The sequence below is a fragment of the Somniosus microcephalus genome, unplaced genomic scaffold (genome assembly GCF_052327205.1).
Source record: "Somniosus microcephalus isolate GS21.2 unplaced genomic scaffold, FLI_Smic_1.0 unresolved_chr1, whole genome shotgun sequence".
Lineage (NCBI taxonomy): Eukaryota > Metazoa > Chordata > Chondrichthyes > Squaliformes > Somniosidae > Somniosus > Somniosus microcephalus.
Genome location: NW_028225179.1, coordinates 173,128,263 through 173,149,250, shown reverse-complemented (window position 1 = coordinate 173,149,250; position 20,988 = coordinate 173,128,263). Strand labels below are relative to the sequence as shown.

Sequence of the window (20,988 nt, the reverse complement as noted above, 5' to 3'; positions counted from 1 at the left end):
CAAGTCTCACTGCAGCTTTGACAGAAGAAGTTGCTCCAAGTTTCTCCTTCCCCCTTCAATGCTGTCGTTAAACATCCGACAAAATAAAGTCTAATTCCAAACGGAGCTCCAATCAGAAAGTGAATAAAGTGGTTAAACTTCCTAAGAAGGTGGCGAGCTTATCTATCCCCAGCCTTGGCGATGAGTTGGGATCAGTTTTTGGAGATGTTGTTTCCTCTTTTTCTGTTGCCGTTCCCTCCGTCTCTAAGACTCTGAGGTACAAACGGGGGAACAAACTATTTCCCTTTCTCGCAACATGATTTAAATAACCCTGGCTGATTTCCCTCTCTCTCTAACCCAGGGGTCACTGGACAATGATCAGGAGCAGGAACCCTGGCTGATTTTCCCCTCTCTCTAACCCAGGGGTCACTGGGCAGTGATCAGGAGCAGGAACCCTGGCTGATTTCCCCTCTCTCTAACCCAGGGGTCACTGGACAGAGATCAGGAGCACGAACCCTGGCTGATTTCCCCTCTCTCTAACCCACGGGTCACTGGACAATGATCAGGAGCATGAACCCTGGATGGTTCCTGTAAAGTCTGTGGGTTGTATAGCGAAGTAATACACAGACTACAAGAGTAACTTAAACAGGACTTTACTATTCGAAGGTCAGGGCGAATCTGCCCAATAAATCCTGACACAGCACTTATATACTGGTGTGGTCACCGTCGGTATTACAGTATACAGCAGCCAAGATAAAGTAGTGCCACACCTAAAATAGTTCTCTTAAAGGTGAACGGTTACATATGATAGTTCTCTTAAAGGTAGAACAGTTACATACACTACAATCCTCCCTTTTTAGCTTACAACATACTTATTCCCCATTAACCATATCATTAGAACATATATACAAATTATGTAAAACAGTTCACAGATTCAGTCTCTCTGGAGGTCTCCTGACTCTGTCCGGATAACGCCTCGGTGGTGTAGTAGTTTTCGGCGGGGTAGTAGGTTCTTCCGGCAAGGCCGATTCAGCTTGAAGGACAGTGTCAGGATCATCTGATTCCAGTATTACCAGATCGGAGGTAGGTGCTCTGGGTATCTCTGTTTCTACATTAGCCGTGTAAGGTTGTGGAGTAGGTTGGCTCTTTGTGGATGACCCTATGATCTGGTCAACATGGCGCCTTATTATGCTGTCACCAATGTCCACTGTATACAGCAGCGGCCCTAGCCTTTTTACAATAGTTCCAGGCTGCCATTTCTCGGTACGGTAGTCCCGGGCCAAAACTTGTTGACCTGTCTGAAAAGATCTAGTTGGCCTTTCATTCATGCCCTGGAATTGCCGGTTCTCTACGTCCCTTCTGACGTTTGGCTTAATCAAATCCAGCCGGCATCTTAGTCTTCTATTGAAAAACATCATGGCGGGAGTTTGATTTGTGACCGCATGTGTTGCATTCCTGTACGCCAACAAGAAGTTATCTACCTTATGTTGTAAGTTGATGTTCTCATTACCCATGGCCTTTATGGCCTTCTTGAAGGTCTGGACAAACCTTTCAGCTAAGCCATTGGTGGCGGGATGGTATGGGGCTGACGTGTAGTGCTTGACCCCATTGCTTTTTAAGAACTTCCTGAATTCTTCGGACACAAATTGTGGTCCATTATCAGAACAGACCTGTTCCGGCAGCCCATTCCTGGCAAACATGGTCCTTAATACTGTGATGGTTTTTTCCGTAGTGGTGGAGGACATCTTTATTACCTCCGGCCACTTGGAGTGTGCATCCACCGCTATTAGAAACATTGAGTCCATAAATGGACCAGCAAAGTCGATGTGTACCCTTTGCCAAGGAGATGAGGGCCACTCCCATGGATGCAGAGGAGCTTGTGGTGGCGCGTTTTGGACCTTCTGGCATCCTAGACAACTCTTGGTTACTTCCTCGATGTCTCCATCAATACCTGGCCACCACACAAACGCTCTTGCTAGGTTCTTCATTTTCACTCCACCCAGATGCCCCTCGTGAAGTTCCTTTAGCACCTTATGCTGAAATTTGGGTGGAATCACCACTCTCGATCCACACATCAAGGTTCCTTGGCACACTGACAGCTGTTCTTTCCGTTGCGAAAATGCTGGCAGTGTTGGTTCGCCATGTGCTGGCCATCCCTCCACTGTTAGATCGTAGACCCGTGAGAGAGTCGGGTCATTTCTTGTTTCATTCTCGATCATCGAATTGGTTACTGGTAGACATTCTACTAGGGATGAGTGGAACATTTCTACTGGGTCCATTGTAGCCGCCTCTTCTACTACCGGCAACGGTAGGCGCAATAACCCATCAGCATTTCCATGCTGTTTGGAGCTTTTGTATTCAATGCCATATTGGTGTGCCCCAAGTAACACGGACCACCTCTGTAACCTTTGCGCTGTCATAGTGGAAACGGCCTTGTTAGGGTTGAATATGGACACCAACGGCTGGTGGTCTGTCAGTAATGTGAACTTCTTGCCCTGCAGGTAATGATTGAATTTCTTTACTCCCCACACAAGGCTGAGGGCCTCCCTGTCTATCTGAGCGTAATTTCGCTCCGCGGAGGTCAACGATCGGGACGCAAATGCGACTGGCCTTTCCGAGCCATTTGGTAACTTGTGTGAAAGTACTGCTCCAATTCCATAAGGGGAAGCATCACAAGCTAGACGAAGAGGTAACGTTGGGTTGAAATGAGCCAACACTTCCTCAGAGGTAATCAATGCCTTGCTTCTGCGAAAGGCCTTTTTACAGTCCTCGCTCCACTTCCATGGCACTTCCTTCCGTAACAGAGCATTCAGCGGATGTAGCACCGTGGATAAATATGGCAGAAACTTGTGATAACAATTAATCAACCCCAGAAACGATCTCAACTGTGAAACGTTTTCCGGAGCGGGGGCCTTCACGACAGCTTCTATCTTGTCAGGCGACTTGTGCAGCCCCTCTTGGTCAATGACATGACCGCAGTACGAGATCCGTTTCTGGAAGAACTCACATTTCTGGTGATTAACTCGAAGGCCATATTCCTTCAACCTGGTGAGCACCAGTTTCAAATTTGTGAGGTGTTCCTCTTCGTCTTCTCCCGTAATCAGGATATCGTCCAAGTAACGCTGCGTGCTTGGAACACCTTGTAAGACCTGCTCCATTGCCCTCTGCCAAATTGCTGGAGCCGAAGCTACTCCAAAAACCAGTCTATTATAACGATACAAGCCTCTGTGCGTGTTGATTGTGAGATACTGGCGCGATGCTTCCTCAACTTCCATTTGTAAGTATGCCTGTGCCAGGTCTATCTTGGTGAAGTGTTGCCCGCCAGACAATGAAGCAAAGATATCCTCAATCCGCGGAAGCGGGTATTGTACCGTGTGAAGCACCGGATTAACTGTGATCTTGAAATCTCCGCAGATGCGGACCTTCCCCAGTCCCCCTGGCTTGTTACTTGATGAAGACTTCATGACGGGAACAATGGGCGTGGCCCACTCACTCCAGTCCACCTTAGACAGTACCCCTGAACGTTCAAGCTTTTCCAGTTCTGCCTCCACAGCAGGTCGCATCGCGTAAGGTACCGATCTGGCTTTGAAAAATTTTGGGCTTGCATGTTCTGCAATCTTGATTTTTGCTTTAATTCCTCTCAGTGTTCCCAGTCCTTGCTGGAATACCTCTTTAGCTTCGTCCAATATTCTGGACAACCGTTCAGGTTTGACCTCTTCCTTCCCGGAATCTACCGTCATTGTGTTTAGTGAATGCCAGTCTATCTTTATTTTCCTGATCCACTCCTGTCCCAGAAGTGGTGGACCTCCCTCGGGCAGCACATACAAGTCCATCCTTTGGTGATCTTTGTCTTTGTATCTCACCTTGACTTCTATCTTTCCGATGGGGTATACTTTGTGCCCCGTGTATGTCTGCAATACTATCTCTGTATCCCGTAGGGGAATATGTTTGAATAACTTTTTGTAATCATGCTTATTCATGACCGTCAACGCCGATCCGGTGTCCACTTCCATCTTCACTTGGACTTTTGCAATCTGTAGTGTGATCCAGATAGTTTGTCGGTCAGCTTCTTTACTCACATTATGAATCCTCAGGCTACCCAGTGCCTTGCTGTTGGAGTCTGAGTCCGAATTCTGTTCATCTGGACTCTTCCCAGTCACCTCATGTACCTTTCTGTACTTCTTCTGCGGTGACTTATTATTGTTGTTCTTCTTTCCTGACCGGCATACCTTAGCTATGTGGCCAAGCTTGCCACATTTCCTACAGTCCTGGTTTTTAACCCAGCATTGGTTCTGGTCGTGTGTTGTCTTCCCACAACGAGAACATTTCGCTGTACCCGAAGTCATTTGATCCACACTGAGTACCGCTGTCTTCCGCTGCATTTCCGCCATGCCTCTCGCTGCGGCTTCGTGCGATGCTGCAGTAAGGACAGCCTTATCAAGTGTAAGATCGTTCTCTTCGAGTAGTCGTTTTTGCGTTCCTTCCTTTGACAATCCACACACGAACTTGTCTCGCAACGCCTCTGTCAGATTTCCTCTAAACTGGCAGTATTTCGCTAGTCTACGCAGCTCGACCAAGTACTCCACGTTGCTTTCCTCTTTTCGTTGCGTTCTCCCGTAAAATTTAGATCGTTCCGCTAACATCAGCGGTGCGGGGTTAAAATGATCCTTCAGGACAGCAACAATATTATCGAAAGACTGATCCGCCGGTTTAGCTGGTGATAGGAGATGCTTCAATAACCCGTATGTCCTCGCACCCATTGAGTTTAATAAGGTTAGGGCTTTTTCATAATTTGCTATCTTATTAGCCGTACAATATATCTCGATGCGTTCTACATATGTGGGCCAGTCTTCCACCTCGGCATTGAAACCGTTGCTGTTACTATGCTTAGACATCTTCACACTCTTCCTGAGAAACAACAACAATATTCTTTAACTTTTTTTTTTCCAGATGGCGGTTTCCCGCACTTATCTTCTTTCCCCGCCCACTTTAAAAATGGCGGTTCCCGCTTCTGTCTTCTTCCCCGCCTACTGGCGGCTTCCCGCGTTTCTTCCCCTGGCAGGAGGGGTAAGCTTCCCTCGGGCGACGGCCGCTGGCTTTCGGGTTTGCAGCCTGCGCGTCGGCTTCAGCGCGTTCCCTTCTCTCGGCAGGGCAGCCAGTGCTGGGTACAACCCGTTGGCGGCGAACAGTTTCAGCCGCTGGGCTGGATCTCGCTCAGCCTTCCTCGCTCGGGCTCTGTCTCTCCCGCTCGCTCGGGCTCCCAATCGCGCCTCCAGCCCTCTCGCAGTCCGGTGCTTCCCTCCCCAGCTGCAGCTATGTTCTCCGCGGTTTATTTATTTTATATCGTCCCGCGCCTTACGATCTGGTCGCAGCGCTTCGTGGCCTCAATCACTGTCTGGCCTTTTTCACCCCAATCGCGCCTCCCAGCTTCTCGCAGTCCGGTGCTTTCCTCCCCGGCTGCGGCTGAGTTCTCCGTGGCTTATTTATTTTTATATCTTCCCGCGCCTTACGATCCCGGTCGCAGCGCCTCATGGTCGCGGTAGTTGTCCGGCCTTTTTCGCCGTCGCGGTCTAGCCGTCTCACGACGCTCCCCAGCCCGCTTGTACCGCGGCTTCTGCTCCACGCTGCCCCAGTCTCAGCGCCTCTGGGCCCGACTTCTGTCCGGCTCCTTTCCCCCTCGACCGTGGTCGAGTGCACCGCCCTTATCCTCCATTTATTTGTTTCTATTTTCCCTTTACTCACAGTCACCGTGGCCGACTTGCTTCTCGTGTTGATCGGCTCACTCACCACCGTGGCAGAAGGGACAATCCGTGCCTGTTGCTGATGGAAGACTTCGTGTTTGAAATCTTCCTCCTTTCTTGGTCTGCAGACTCGAGTTTTCTCTCAGCAAAACGACGAGGGCGGGTGCCTCTTCTCGACGCTCGTTTACTTCTTCAGAAGTATTGTTGCCGCAGGGTAAGATCGAACTCGTCGCCACTGTAAAGTCTGTGGGTTGTATAGCGAAGTAATACACAGACTACAAGAGTAACTTAAACAGGACTTTACTATTCGAAGGTCAGGGCGAATCTGCCCAATAAATCCTGACACAGCACTTATATACCGGTGTGGTCACCGTCGGTATTACAGTATACAGCAGCCAAGATAAAGTAGTGCCACACCTAAAATAGTTCTCTTAAAGGTGAACGGTTACATACGATAGTTCTCTTAAAGGTAGAACAGTTACATACACTACAGGGTTGTTTTCCTTAGAGCAGGGAAGGCTGAGGGGGGACCTGATTGAAGTTTACTAAATTACAAGGGGCACAGATAGGGTAGATATTAAGGAATTTTTTCCTTAGTAGAGGGGTCAATAACCAAGGGGCATAGTTTCAATTTATGGGGCAGGAGGTGTAGAGGGGTGTTGCAGAAAAAACGGTTCACCCAGAGGGCGGTTGGAATCTGAAATTCACTGCCTGAAAGGGTGCTAGAGGCAGGAACCCTCACTACATCCAAAATGCATTTAGATGAGTACTTGAAACGCCATAGCATGTAAGACTATGGACAAAATGCTGGAAAATTGGATTAGAATAGACGGGGCTTGATGGCCGCCGTGGAGACAGTGAGCCGAAGGGCCTCTTTCTGTGCTGTATATCTCTATGTCTCTATGACTTTATGACATGACCAGCAATTTAGATAAATTGTCAAATCATGTTTCCATTAGCGCAGAACCAATGAGATAATTTTAACCTCCTGCCTCGGTAAGATTTCTGCAGATGCGGGTCTCACCTACACCCGCCACTTCATACAGTTTCTGGGCGACGTGGACTAGGGCCCGTGTCTTCTGGTAAACGTCCTAATGATACAAAACATTGGGAACTCAGCTCCTAACTGTAATGTTTGCCTTTTTCCATATGAATGAGAAATCACGATTGGCGATCAAAAGTTAAAAGCTAATCATCCAAAATCATATTACGATTTTCACCCTGTTTCTGAATCCAAACGGAATAATATATATTTCTGAATTAGACCAATACTGAAAGATTTATGTAACTATGATTGATAGATAGTGAAAGTAATAAATGCAAAAGATAATTGTCAGATATTTGAGATAAAATTGAGATGTTGCTAAATAGTCAGACTCGTGGAGCTTCTGCACATTGTTGCAAAGATTGTGTGTCACACTGACAAATTATTTTACTCCCACTTTCTTATCAGTACCGTGAGCTGCAAGGACAAAAATTCATTCCGAAGTTTGATAAAAAATTGCAGAATCGTTAAACGATTTAACCACACATTGCAGTTCAAAGTTCTGTGAAGACTCACTATAACTAGATTTACAACACGCTGCCGCATGGACAAGTCAATAGAAACAGGCGCATTGTGTCAAACACTACTTTGAGCAGCAATGGTGATAACATCGTTAGATGGAAAGTGAATCTGCCTGCTCTATAGACGCAAATCTGTAGTGAATACGAATTTTAGTTTGTAGCGAAAACTACAGCCAAGGAAAGACTAGAAAACTTATCATTTTAAATATTTTTCAGAATGTCACATAAAACATCAGGATTAGGAGCAGAAGTATTCCATACGGCCCCTCGAGCCTTCTCCGCCATTAAATACGATCATTGGTTGAACTTCGACTTCAGTTCCACTTTCCCAACTGTTCCCTTGATTCCCCGGGAGTCCAACAATTAATCTCTCAGCCTTAAACATACTTAACGATTCAGCATCCACGTCCAAAGATTCACAACACTCTGAGTGAAGAAATTCCTCCTCATCTCAGTCTTAAATGGCCAAACCCTTATCCCGAGACCATGCGCCCTACTTCTAGAATCGCCAGGCAACAACAACAACAACTTGTATGTATATAGCGCCTTTAACGTAGTGACACGTGCCAAGGTGCTTTGCAGGAGTGTTAGAAAACAAAATCTGAGGCCTAGCCACAAAAGGAGAAATTAGGGCAGATGACCAAATCCTTGGTCAGTGAGCTAGGTTTTAAGGAGTGTCTTAGAGGAGGAAAGACAGATAGAGGGACGGAGAGATTTACAGCGGGAATTCCAGAGCTTAGGGCCCAGGCAACAGAAGGCACGGCCACCAATGGTTGCTCGATGATAATCAGGGATGCTCAAGAGGTCAACATTTGAGGAGCGCTGATAGCTCGGGTGGTTGAGGGGCTAGAGGAGATTACAGAGATAGGGAGGGGCGAGGCCATGGAGGATTTGAAAACAACGATAAGAATGTAATATTTGCAGCCAGGGGAAACAACCTATCAGCTTATACCCTGTCAATGCCCCTCAGAAACTTATATGTTTCAATGAAATTACCTCTCATTCTTCTAAACTCCACAGTGTATAGGCCCAGTCTACTCAATCTCTCCTCATAGGTAATCTTCTCATCCCAGGGGTCAGGCTAGTGAACCTGTCATAAGTTCTCGAGTCAGTCCGTTCTCTGATAACACAACAGTGCCCTGCTCCATTTACTACTCCATACATAAAGAAGCAGCCTATGACAGGCTTTTTCAGGACCAGGGCATTTTCCAGGTGTAACAAGAGGCAGGTAATGTCTGTGCTGTGTCAGTGCCAGGCAATTACCAGCTCTAACAGGAAAAGGTACAAACTCGCTCCAACATTTCGCAGCAACCAAATCGCTTAGTGCCGCCCCATCAACATCACGGAGGTCACCATCGAGTAGTTGATTAACAGGGACAGCCTTATCAACACTACAAGTGAAGAGTTCTCCACAATAAGCATCTCGCTCTCTGACTGCTGAAAGCCTCTCCACCAGCTTCAGGTCACAGGTTAAGAATGTGATGAAGTTATCAGCAATTATCTTAACAATATACCCACAACACTACTCATAAAGCTCGGAGTAATACAAGACAAAGCAGTCTGCTTGATTCTAAGTCTGCAATATCCACCTCGTCCACCAGCAGTGCACTATTGCTGTAGGATGCACTATTCACAGCATCTCACAAAGCGAAATTGGCACCGCCTCTCATATCTACTCTGTCTACCACTGATAAGGATTAGAGCAGCGAAGTTGTGAGATACCCGCTGCTCCAATATCCCCTGCAAGTTACTGCCGATCTTAACTTAGGCACATGTTATGGTCCCCTCATCGTTGTTGAGTGAAAATCCTGCATTGCCTTGTTAGCAAAATCCTAGTAGCATCATCACCACAAGGTTTGCAGCGATTCGAAAAGGCCAACCAGGACCTATGTGGGGCAGGGGGAGATGACATGTCAAAACAAGCGAGTTGACTGATAAACAATGGACCATTTTAATATGGAGATTTGCGAGCAAAAATAAATTTATACTGAAGAGGAACATTAGGCTGCTACTAGCCTGGTCTTGTCGGTGCCATTTTCCCAATCCATAACTGCATTCGGTGAAGATAATATGAGATGGGCTCTGTAGTTATTGAGCGATTATACGCACACTTAGTGTGATGCTGTAGTAATTTGAACAGCTTTGATGTGTCCTTTGTGGTGAATGGGGACATGAAGCAACATGGAGAGGGAAGCAAGGAAGATAATCAGGTCGAGAGGAGATGGAAAAGGAAAGACAGGGAGCATCAGATACAGAGTCGGAGAGCGAACGGATGCAAGGGCTGAATCATGAACCATGCAGGAGATAAGGAAGGCAAAGGGGAGAATTAGGATTGTAAAAAAGGTGGGGGAGGGATGGAAACAGCAGGAACAGAATAGGTGGGGAACCAGAGATGAAGCACTGGAAGGAGCGGCAGGGTGAAGAGGAAGGGGAATCAGACAGAGATGTCGGGAGATATTTTATAAAGTTTATATTATTTAAGTTAAATGCTAATTATAATTAGGAAATGTATTTAATGTTCAGAGTTACTCAGTCTCATAATGAATTGAATTTGTTGGCCGTTTTTAAAAATGGAATTAAATGTAAATTTACAGCACTACCAATAAAACTTAACTGGCCAATGATACAGATGGTTCACTTGTTTACCGCACACATTTGCTGATTCAGATCCAGTCAGTGAAACCTGGAGCTTGATACTCCTGGGTGTGAACAACCTGATCAAGGCCCACACTGTTACTCATTAACTGGAGATTATCTCCCGGATTTTATAATCATTGCTTTGTTGCTAATAAATGACCATCATTGGAAACTGACAGGTAACTAGTCACGTTACAGGAGTTGGGAACTCCATGTCAATCCAAATCAGGTGAACATTGTAAAAAGCCGGACACCCAGGTGAATAATTCCGCGATCCTAATGATATACATTTACACAGAGTTAGAATCACGTCAAAGAAACAGCTCATGATCGAAAGGGAAGGTAATTGCAAAACATCAATGTGTTAACTCCGAGAGCTCACTGTGCCCTTCCCTCTGATGTTTGATTCCAATTAACTAACAGTGATCTTTGTCCCTGGCTATCTCTGCCCTTTTATACTCCGATAATAGTGAAGATTTATGGTGAGTCATCAAATCGAATTGAGACACGAAAGTAATTCCGGCTACAGAACACGGTCTCTCCGCGGGGTCTTCTGACCCGCAGGTGGAGGAGCTGGGGGTGGGGGGAAATGTAGTCATTGTTGTCGCAATTAATATTAATGACTTTGGTTAAAAGATCAGCATTTCATCAGATTAATTCAATTCAAATAAAACCGTGTGTGATTCAGATCGAGCCCTGCACCAGAGAACAGGGCGGGGAGCGATTGTACTGATCAGGCTGAAGGTCGGGTTAATGACTGTGATGTGGAACTGATCTTTACTCAGGGTGTGTTCAGTAACCTGCAGAACTCACAACGCTAACTTACCCGGACTCTCTGGAACCAGAATCAGGAGCTGCAGCAGAAGGTAAGGACCCAGAATATACTGAGCACAATTATAGTGCTTTAATAAACAGGACTGGACTCATCACCTTGATTTTATTGTGATTTTTCAATGATATTGAAATGCTGCAGTGTCCATTTTGAGTGAGGTAAGAAAGGATTGTTTATTTCAGAAATTAACTCAATGGAAGCAGCGCCACTTAACAGATTAAAACCTCAAAATGGAAACTCCCACTCTAAAATTATGTTGCTGTGAACAGTATTTAAACGTATATTTCCCATTTATGACACGGATATGAGCAAAAACTTAGATCGAGACTCTTCAACATAACACAGTTAGCATAACCATCACCGAAATCCAAAGTTTCCAGCCACGGGAGATCCACCTTTGACCCGCATTGACCTCAGGATGCTGGGGCTCTTGGTGCCAAACCGAGTCAAATATTGTCTTGCTGTCGAGGGGATTAACGGTCACCTCTGCTTTGGTATTTAACTCTTGTATCTGCGACCATGTCCGGATCCGAGGATTTCAGGGACCACCCGAACTGAGTGTCCCTGAGCAGGTTATTGATGAGAGAATGTTGTTTGAGGGTGCGATTGATGAGTTCATTCCTCACTTTGCTGATCATTGTGAGGTGGCTGGTAGGGCGTTAATTGGTTGGATTCTATCTGTTCTTCATTTTGTGGGTAGGACCTTGCTGGTCATCCAATACACATCCCTAAAGAGCAAGAATTGCAGTTGTACAGACAAACAACCATGGTCAGCATATGATGGAAGAAGCAGAATAAATCGAAATGAAGTGACTGTCACTAATATCAAGAAAAGCAGTAATCCAGAGGACTGGGAGACATATAGAAAACAGCAAAGGACATAAAGAAAATATTAAGATCTGAAAAAGGGAAATAGAACAAACACTTGCAAGTAATATAAAAGCTGATATTATATTCATAGACATTTTTACTAAGATTAAGAGGGTGTCTGAGGGAGATGTGGCCCACAAAAGAGAAACACAGATGAAACGGTAATAGTTAACCAGGTCACAGCAGTTTTTTATATATATATATATATATATATATATATATATATATATATATATATATATATATATATATATATATATATATATATATATATATATCTCGGTCATTCTCTCATTCTGTGTGCGTCTGGGGGCTATGCGCTCAAAAGTTACAGGGCGTACCTACGCGCGCGTTACCTCCAAAGAAAGCTTACGCTTCCGAGACCGTTTTAAGCGTATTTACGTTTCGGCCGGGCTAAAATCGCGCCCGCGGTATCCGAAAAACCTTCAACATTCCGCTCATTAGCATCTCATTATCCGCTCATTAGCGACAGAGTGACCTCGAGGTTGACCAATCGTACGGCGGCTTGCTGCCGCGTGCGGCCGGGCCCTCCTACGGTCGAGTGACGGAACGATTGACCAATCCGATGCTTTGGTCACCTGACGGTCGACCAATCGGTGCGTGTGTGGGCGGGCCTTATCGTTCTGAACCGAGGTGAGTAGCCGCCATCTTGCTTCCATTCTTTTTCCTGCTTTCTGCGTCTTTCTTTTCAAATATACATTTCCAGCAAAATAAAATTCAATTTATTAAATTCTTTTAAAATAAATCACTCATTTGTAAATATTTTATCTAACCTGAACATTCTTTTTCCTACCTTTGCCCGTTTTTTTCTTAGGCCTGAAAGCCTGGGCCTTTCTTGCCCAGCCAGGCCCGAGCTAGGTAACTGGGCTGCTGCTAAGCTCCTCACCCCCCCACCCCATGTCACGTTACCCGGGGCAACGGCGTCAGCCACGAGGGTCAGGGTGCGCGCGCAGCAGGAGCAGGTGAGACTCTGTTCCGCGCTCGGCTCGGGCGGGGGGGGGCGGGGCTCTCGAGAGTGCGGATAGGGTTACCCCGGCAACGGGAGTGCGGGCCGCTGGAGCGGGGCTCTCGGGAGTGCGGGGCGGAGTGGCTGCGGCTTCGAGAGCAGGGCTCTCAGGAGTGCGGGGCGGCGCGGCAGGGTTACCCCGGCAAACGGGCGTGGTCGTGGCCGTCTCTCAGCCTCAAGCCCTCCCTCCCCCCTCCCCTCCTCCCCCCTCCCCTCCTCCCCCCTCCCCTCCTCCCCCCTCCCCTCCTCCCCCCTCCCCTCCTCCCCCCTCCCCCCCTCCCTCTCCCCCCCTCCCTCTCCACCCCTCTCCCTTCCCCCCCCCTCTCCCTTCCCCCCCCCTCTCCCTTCCCCCCCCTCCCCGCCCGCCCTTCTCCCCCCGCCCTTCCCTTTCCCCCCTCCCCCCTCCCCCTCCCCACCGCCCTCCCTTCCCCCTCCCTTCCCCCCTTCTCCCCCCGCCCTTCCCTCCCCCCCACCCTCCCTTCCCCCCGCCCTCCCTTCCCCCCGCCCTCCCTTCCCCCCGCCCTCCCTTCCCCCCGCCCTCTCTTCCCCCCGCCCTCTCTTCCCCCCGCCCTCTCTTCCCCCCGCCCTCTCTTCCCCCCGCCCTCTCTTCCCCCCGCCCTCTCTTCCCCCCGCCCTCTCTTCCCCCCCGCCCTCTCTTCCCCCCCGCCCTCTCTTCCCCCCCGCCCTCTCTTCCCCCCCGCCCTCTCTTCCCCCCCGCCCTCTCTTCCCCCCCGCCCTCTCTTCCCCCCAGTCTCTCTCTCTCTTCCCCCCAGTCGCTTTCTCTCTTCCCCCCCAGTCGCGCGCTCTCTCGCTCTCTCTCTCTCTCTCTCTCTCTCTCTCTCCCCTCTCCCTCCCCCTCCCCCCAGTTGCGCTCTCTCTCTCTCTCTTCCAACAACAACATGCCCTCGAAAAAGCCTCGGCACCGCCGGGCACTTCAGCTAGTCTATATATATATAAATCGGTCGATCTGTCTATCTGTCTGTCATCGCGTGTGCGTCTGGGGGCTATGCGCTCAAAAGTTACAGGGCGTTCCTACGCGCGCGTTACCTCCAAAGAAAGCTTACGCTTCCGAGATGGTTTTAAGCGTATTTACGTTTCGGCCGGGCTAAAATCGCGCCCGCGGTATCCGAAAAACCTTCAACATTCCGCTCATTAGCATCTCATTATCCGCTCATTAGCGACAGAGTGACCTCGAGGTTGACCAATCGTACGGCGGCTTGCTGCCGCGTGCGTGTGGCCGGGCCCTCCTATGGTCGAGTGACGGAACGATTGACCAATCCGATGCTTTGGTCACCTGACGGTCGACCAATCGGTGCGTGTGTGGGCGGGCCTTATCGTTCTGAACCGAGGTGAGTAGCCGCCATCTTGCTTCCATTCTTTTTCCTGCTTTCTGCATCTTTCTTTTCAAATATACATTTCCAGCAAAATAAAATTCAATTTATTAAATTCTTTTAAAATAAATCACTCATTTGTAAATATTTTATCTAACCTGAACATTCTTTTTCCTACCTTTGCCCGTTTTTTTCTTAGGCCTGAAAGCCTGGGCCTTTCTTGCCCAGCCAGGCCCGAGCTAGGTAACTGGGCTGCTGCTAAGCACCTCACCCCCCCCCCCCCGTGTCACGTTACCCGGGGCAACGGCGTCAGCCACGAGGGTCAGGGTGCGCGCGCAGCAGGAGCAGGTGAGACTCTGTTCCGCGCTCGGCTCGGGCGGGGGGGGGGGCGGGGCTCTCGAGAGTGCGGATCGGGTTACCCCGGCAATGGGAGTGCGGGCCGCTGGAGCGGGGCGGTCACCCTCCCTTCCCCGCCCTCCCCACCTCCCCTCCTCCTTCCCCCCCCCGCCCTGCCCCCTGCCCGCCCGCACTTCCCCTCCCCCCTGCCCGACCTTCCCCCCACCTTCCCCCCCGCCCTCCCTTCCCCCCCTCCCCCTTCCCCCCTCCTCCCCTCCTTTCCCCCCCCGCCGTTCCCCCTCCCCCCTTCCCCTCCCCTCCCTTTCCCCCCCGCCCCCCTCCTTTCCCCCCCCGCCCTTCCCCTCCCCCCCACCCGCCCGCCCGCACTTCCCCCCCCGCCCGCCCTTCCCCCCACCTTCACCCCCGCCCTCCCTTCCCCCCTCCTCCCATCCCCCCTTCCCTTCCCCCCTCCCGCCCGCCCTTCCTCCCTTCCCCTCCCCCCCCGCCCTTCCCCTCCCCCTCCCCCGCCCTCTCTTCCCCCCAGTCTCTCTCTCTTCCCCCCCAGTCGCTCTCTCTCTACCCCCCAGTCGCTCTCTCTCTACCCCCCCCAGTTGCGCTGTCTCTCTCTCTCTCCCTCCGCCCCCCCCCCCCCCCCAGTCGCGCGCTCTCTCTCTCTCTTCCAACAACAACATGCCCTTGAAAAAGCCTCGGCACCGCCGGGCACTTCAGCTAGTAACTAATAATTTACACCGGTTTCCACAGTAGATGAAAAGGACAAATAACATTGATAGAATGGAAAATAACATTAAATCAATGAGAGGAAATTACTGCATATATAACAGTAAAAATGCTAAAGGAAAAAATAATGGGGCTTAAGATAGATAAATCACTGGGAGCTGATGATTTCAACCAATGGTTATTAAAGAGTGGGGGTGGAAAATGCAGAAGCGTTGGTCAGAATCTTTCACAGCTTTCTTGATTCGGGAATTGTGCTGTTAGACTGGAAATTGCTATTGCCACCCCAATATTTAAAATGGATGAGATAGAAAAAAAGGTAACTACATGCATGCCAGTTTAATGTCGGTTGAGGGGAAGCTACTAGAATCGGTCATTAAGGATAGAGTGACAGAGTATTTGAGTAAAATCAGCTGATCAGAGAGAGCAATCATGGCTTTAGTAAAGCTCAGTCATATCTAACTAATCTCGTTGAATATTTTGAAGAACTCACTATTAAGGTACCTATGGATGTTATCTACATGGTCCTGCAGAAGGCATTCAATAAGGGACCTCATAAGGACCCATAATTGGCAAAGATCAGAGCGCATGGAAATGGAGGCAGCCTTTTGACTTGGATTAGAAATTGTTAGGGAGTTAGGAGAACGAGTGGGGCTCAATGGTATGGAGACAGATTGGCGGGTTACAAAAGCCTGGCATATATTCGCTTGAGTATCGAATGTTGAGGGGCAGATCTGACCTAGGTGTTTAAAACGTTGAAAAGATTCGATAGCGTAGATAGAGAGAAACCATTTCCTCTGATCTGGGAATCAAGACCGAGGGGGTCTAACTGAACTGTAGAATGAGACCCTGACCTAGTGAAACTACAAAATAGACAAAGTACCACAAGTGGAAATTTTAACAGGGAGATGTGTGGTCAAATAAACAAGAATATTAAAGAAAACATTATCCAGCTGGGTAATGCTGGTGCATTGTTGTCGGTACCATTTCTGGACAGAGCTGGAAAGTGGGATTAAGCTCGATAACTCTTTTTCAGCTGGTACAGACACGATGGGTCCATCAGTGCCGCAAATGTCTACGATCCCATTTTAAGATTTCTCGAGTTTGTAACAACATACGGTGAAGATAGCATGGGGTGGGTTTGGGAATTATGTGTATATTAGTGTGACGCTGTAGCACATTGACCAGCTTTGATGTATCCGGTGAGGTGGATGGGGAAATCAGACATGCAGCAGGAGGGGGGGAGCTAATCAGACTTGGGGTAATTGGAAAGTAAAGTAGGGGGCGGAGCACACACAGAGCTTGAGGGTTAATCGATGTGGGAATGATCGGGCACGGAGCAGGAGAGGATGAAGGGCAAGGGTAACATGAGGATTGCAGCAGGTGGGGAAAGTAATAATGGATTAGAAATATAGAAACATAGAAGATAGGGGCAGGAGTAGGCTATTCGGCCCCTGGAGCCTGCTCTGCCATTGAATGTGCTCATGGCTGCTCATCCAAATTCAGTACCCTGTCCCTGCCTTCTCCCCGTATCCATTGATCCCTTTAGCCTTAAGAAATATATCCAAATCAAAGGCCCAGACCGTTACTCATTAACTAGAGGCAATTTCTTGGAGATTATAATCAGCGATCTTTGTCCCTTGGTAGCTTTGCCCCTTTTCTAGTCCGATAATAAACTGGTTTTATGGTGAGCAATGAAATCTAGTTGAAGTTCTGAAACTGCTTCACGCTCCAGGACACGGTTTCGCTGTCGGTTCTTCTGAACCGCAGATGGAAGAGCTTTGGGGAAATGTAGTCATGGTTACCATACAGAGGATTAATGACTTTGATTAACAGGTCAGCAATTTATCAGAACAATTCAAACTGTATGCGACCGTGTGTGATTCAGATCGAGTCCTGCACCAGAGCACAGGGCGGGGAGGGATTGTATTGATCAGGCTGAAGGTCGGCTTTATAACAGTGAGGTATAACTGTTCTTTACTCAGGGTGTGTTCATTAACCTGCAGATTTCACAATGCTAATTACCCAGACTCTCTGGAATCAGAATCGGAAGCTGCAGCACAAGGTGAGGACCTGAAACAGACTGAGTAAAATTATTGCCAGAGGACTGGAGAACAGCTAACGTGGTACCATTATTCAAGAAGGGCAGTAGGGATAAACCAGGGAATTGCTGGCCAGTGAGCCTAACATCAGTGGTAGGGAAATTATTGGAAAAAGTTCTGAGGGAGAGAATTGGTCTCCACTTGGAGAGGTAAGGATTAATTAGGGAAAGCCAGCATGGCTTTTCCAGGGAAGATTATGTCTGACCAATTTGATTGAATTTTTCGAGGGGGTGACTAGGTGTGTGGATGTTGTATACATGGACTTCAGTAAGGCTTTAAATAAAGTCCCGCATAGGAGACTGGTCAAGAAGGTAAGAGCCCATGGGATCCCGGGTGTCTTGGCACATTGGATCCAAAATTGGCTTAGTGGCAGAAGGCAGAGGGTGATGGTGGAAGGTTGTTTTTGTGACTGGAAGCCTGTGTCCAGTGGGGTACCACAGGAATCAGTGCTGGGTCCCTTGCTGTTTGTGGTCTATATTAATGATTTGGATGTGAATGTGAAAGGTATGATCAGTAAGTTCACAGATGACACGAAAATTGGTGGGGTGGTAAATAGCGAGGAGGGTAGCCTCAGTCTGCAGGACGATATAGACGGGTTGGTCAGAAGGGCGGAACAGTGGCAAATGGAATATAACCCTGAAAAGTGTGAGGTGATGCACTTTGGAGGGACTAACAAGGCAAGGGAATACACAATGAATGGTAAGACCATAGGAAAGACGGGATCAGAGGAACCTTGGTATGCATGTACATAGATCCCTGAAGGCAGCAGAACAGCTGGATAAGGTGGTTAAAAAGGCATGTGGGATACTTGCCTTCATTAGCCTAGGCATAAAATATAAGAGCAGGGAGGTTATGATGGAGCTGTACAAAACGCTGGTTAGGCCACAGCTGGAGTACTGTGTGCAGTTCTGGTCGACACACTATAGGAAGGATGTGATTGCTTTGGAGAGGGTGCAGAGAAGATTCACCAGGATGTTACCTGGGCTGGAGCGCTTCAGCTATGAAGGAAGACTGGACAGGCTGGGGTTGTTTTCCTTGGAGCAGAGAAGGCTGAGGGGGGACCTGATTGAGGTGTACAAAATTATGAGGGGCATAGTTAGGGTAGATAGAAATGAATTTTTCCCCTAAGTAGAGGGGTCAATAACAAGGGGGGCATAGATTCAAGGTAAGGGCAGAAGGTTCAGACGGGATTTGATCAAAAAAAGATTCACCCAGAGGGTGGTTGGGATCTGGAACTCACTGCCTGAAAGGATGGTAGAGGCAGGAACCCTCACAACATTCAAGAAGCATTTGGATGAGCACTTGAAACGCCATAGCATACAAGGCTACGGACCAAATGCTGGAAAATTGGATTAGATTAGACAGGGCTTGATGGCCGGCGCGGACGCGATGGGCCGAAGGGCCTCTTTCTGTGCTGTTTAACTCTATTGTATTCTAAAATAGCGAAATCCCCGTTTATTTGTCCAGTATTTCAAAGATAGAGACAAATTAACATCACAATAGTGGACAGGTAACAGCGGATGTATTTCCAGAAATTAATTTACTGGGAGTTGTGCGATTTAACAGAATAAAACTTCCAAATGCAATTTCACAAGCTAAAATTCTGCTGCTGTAAATAGAATTCAAGCACATTTATCAGGTAAAACACACTTAGGAACAAAGAGTCAGAGGTCGATGTGATGAAGCATAGAATCCTTCAGCTCAGACGGCCCACCGATCCTGCCAGAACATTAAATGACCAATCCAATCAGTCCCACTCCACTGTCCTCTCCCCTGAGCCCTACAACTTTCTCTACTTTTATTATTTATCCAATTCCATTTTAAAAGTTACTATTGCATTTTCTTCTACCATTATTTCAGGTATTGCATTCCAGGAACATAATAACTCGACGCCTAAAAATCTCTCCTCATCTCACCTCTGGCTCTTTTGTCAATTGCATTGAATCTGTGTCTTCTTTAAACCGACCATTCTGTCAGTAAATACAGGTTCTCCTTATTTATTCTATGAAAAAAGCGAAACGTTTCAGATTTTATCGCCTCCATTAAATCTCAACTTAACCTTCACTGATTTAAGGAGGACAATTCCATCTTGTCTGGTATCTTCATGTAACTGAAGTCCCTCATTTCTGTTCCCATTCTAGTAAATCTCCTCTGAGTCCTCTGCAAGGCTCCGACAGCCTTACTAAAGTGTGGTGTCCAGAACTGGACACTATACTCCAGCTGAGGCCTAGCTAGTGCTTGGTAAAAGTTTATTTATTTATTTATTTTTTGCATTCATTGATGGGATGTGGGCGTCGCTGGCTGGCTAGGCCTGCATTTAGTGCCCATCCCTAATTGCCCTTGAGAAGATGGTGGTGAGCCGCCTTCTTGAACCGCTGCAGTCCATATGGTGTAGGTACACCCACAATGCTGTTAGGAAGGGAGTTCCAGGATTTTGGCCCAGCGACAGTGAAGGAACGGCGATACAGGTCCAAGTCAGGATGGTGTGTGGCTTGGAGGGGAACTTGTAGGTGGTGATGTTCCCATGCGTCTGCTGCTCTTGTCCTTCTAAGTGGTAGAGGTCGCGGGTTCGGAAGGTGCTGTTGAAGGAGCTTTGGCGAGTTGCTGCAGTGCATCTTGTAGATGGTACACACTGCAGCCACAGTGCACCAGTGGTGGAGGGAGTGAATGTTGAAGGTGGTGGATGGAGTGCCAATCAAGCGGGCTGCTTTATCCTGAATAGTGTCAGCATAACTTCCTTGCTTTGCACTCTCTGGGCACTTCTGTGGCAGATGGAGATCAGTGTGGGAATGTGTGACGTCATTCACGTTGGAACTAAAAAGGAATGATCAGAGAATGTTCTAATTGGTTAGAAGTTGGGAACTGTGGATGAGGAGAGAGAACTAGGGGTCCAAGTACAGAAATCACTAGAAGCTAGTTGATGGGTACCAAAAATAAGTAATACACTAAAGGAATGTTGGGCTTTATCTCGAGGGCTGGAATACAAATGGGTAGAAGTTCTGTTCCAGCTGTACAGAGCTCTGGTTAGACCCATTTAGAGAACCGCACCTCGGCAACAATATCTTGGCTTTGGAGGTGGTGCCGCTCAGATTCACCAGAACGACACCGGGGCTAAAATCTTTACATTATGAGGAGAGATTGCATTGACGATGCTTTTATTCGCTAGAAACCTATGTAGTGAAATAGAGGAAAGTGAAAGGCAGACAGAAATAAATGATAAAAGGGTGAGGAACAAAAAACAAAGGGCCAAACTAATTCATAAAAAATGTGAGCATAAAAAAAGCCTGAGGGTTTTATACCTTAATGCGAGAAGCATCAGGAACAAGGTAGATGAATTAGCTGTGGAAATAGAGGTTAATAATTATGACCTAATTGGGATTACGGAAACATGGTTGCAGGGTGAGCAGGGCTGGGAGCTTAACATACAGGGGTATTCAGTATTTAGGAAGGATCGACAAAAAAGAAAGGGAGGAGGGGTAGCATTGCTAGTAAAAGAGGGGATAAATGCAATTGAAAGGAAGGATATTAACTCAGTTAATACAGAATCTATATGGGTGGAGCTAAGAAATAGCGAGGGGCGAAAAACATTAATAGGAGTGGTATATAGGCCTCCAAATAGTAAAATAGAGGTTAGGGAGGGCATCACGAGGGAAATTAGAGAAGCGTGCAATAAGAGCACAGCTGTCATCATAGGTGACTTTAACTTACATATAGATTGGACTAGCCTAATCAGTAAAAATAATGAGGAGGAGGAATTCCTTGAGTGTTTGAGGGATGGTTATCTGGATCAATATGTCGAGGAACCAACTCGGGAACAGGCTATATTGGACTG

General features: G+C 47.7%; 1 protein-coding gene across 2 annotated transcripts in view; it reads left to right on the top strand.

The window, feature by feature from the left end:
• The first annotated feature begins 10,523 nt into the window (after positions 1-10,523).
• Positions 10,524-20,988, top strand: part of LOC147096579 (NACHT, LRR and PYD domains-containing protein 3-like) — a 73,687-nt gene continuing 63,222 nt past the window's right edge. Inside the window, exons 1-2 of one of the 2 annotated variants that reach the window (XM_085975380.1) lie at positions 10,524-10,789; positions 17,061-17,119. The gene's annotated coding sequence lies outside the window, so the exon portion shown is untranslated. The remainder of the gene's footprint in view (positions 10,790-17,060; positions 17,120-20,988) is intronic. The other variant, XM_085975381.1, reaches the window with a different exon arrangement.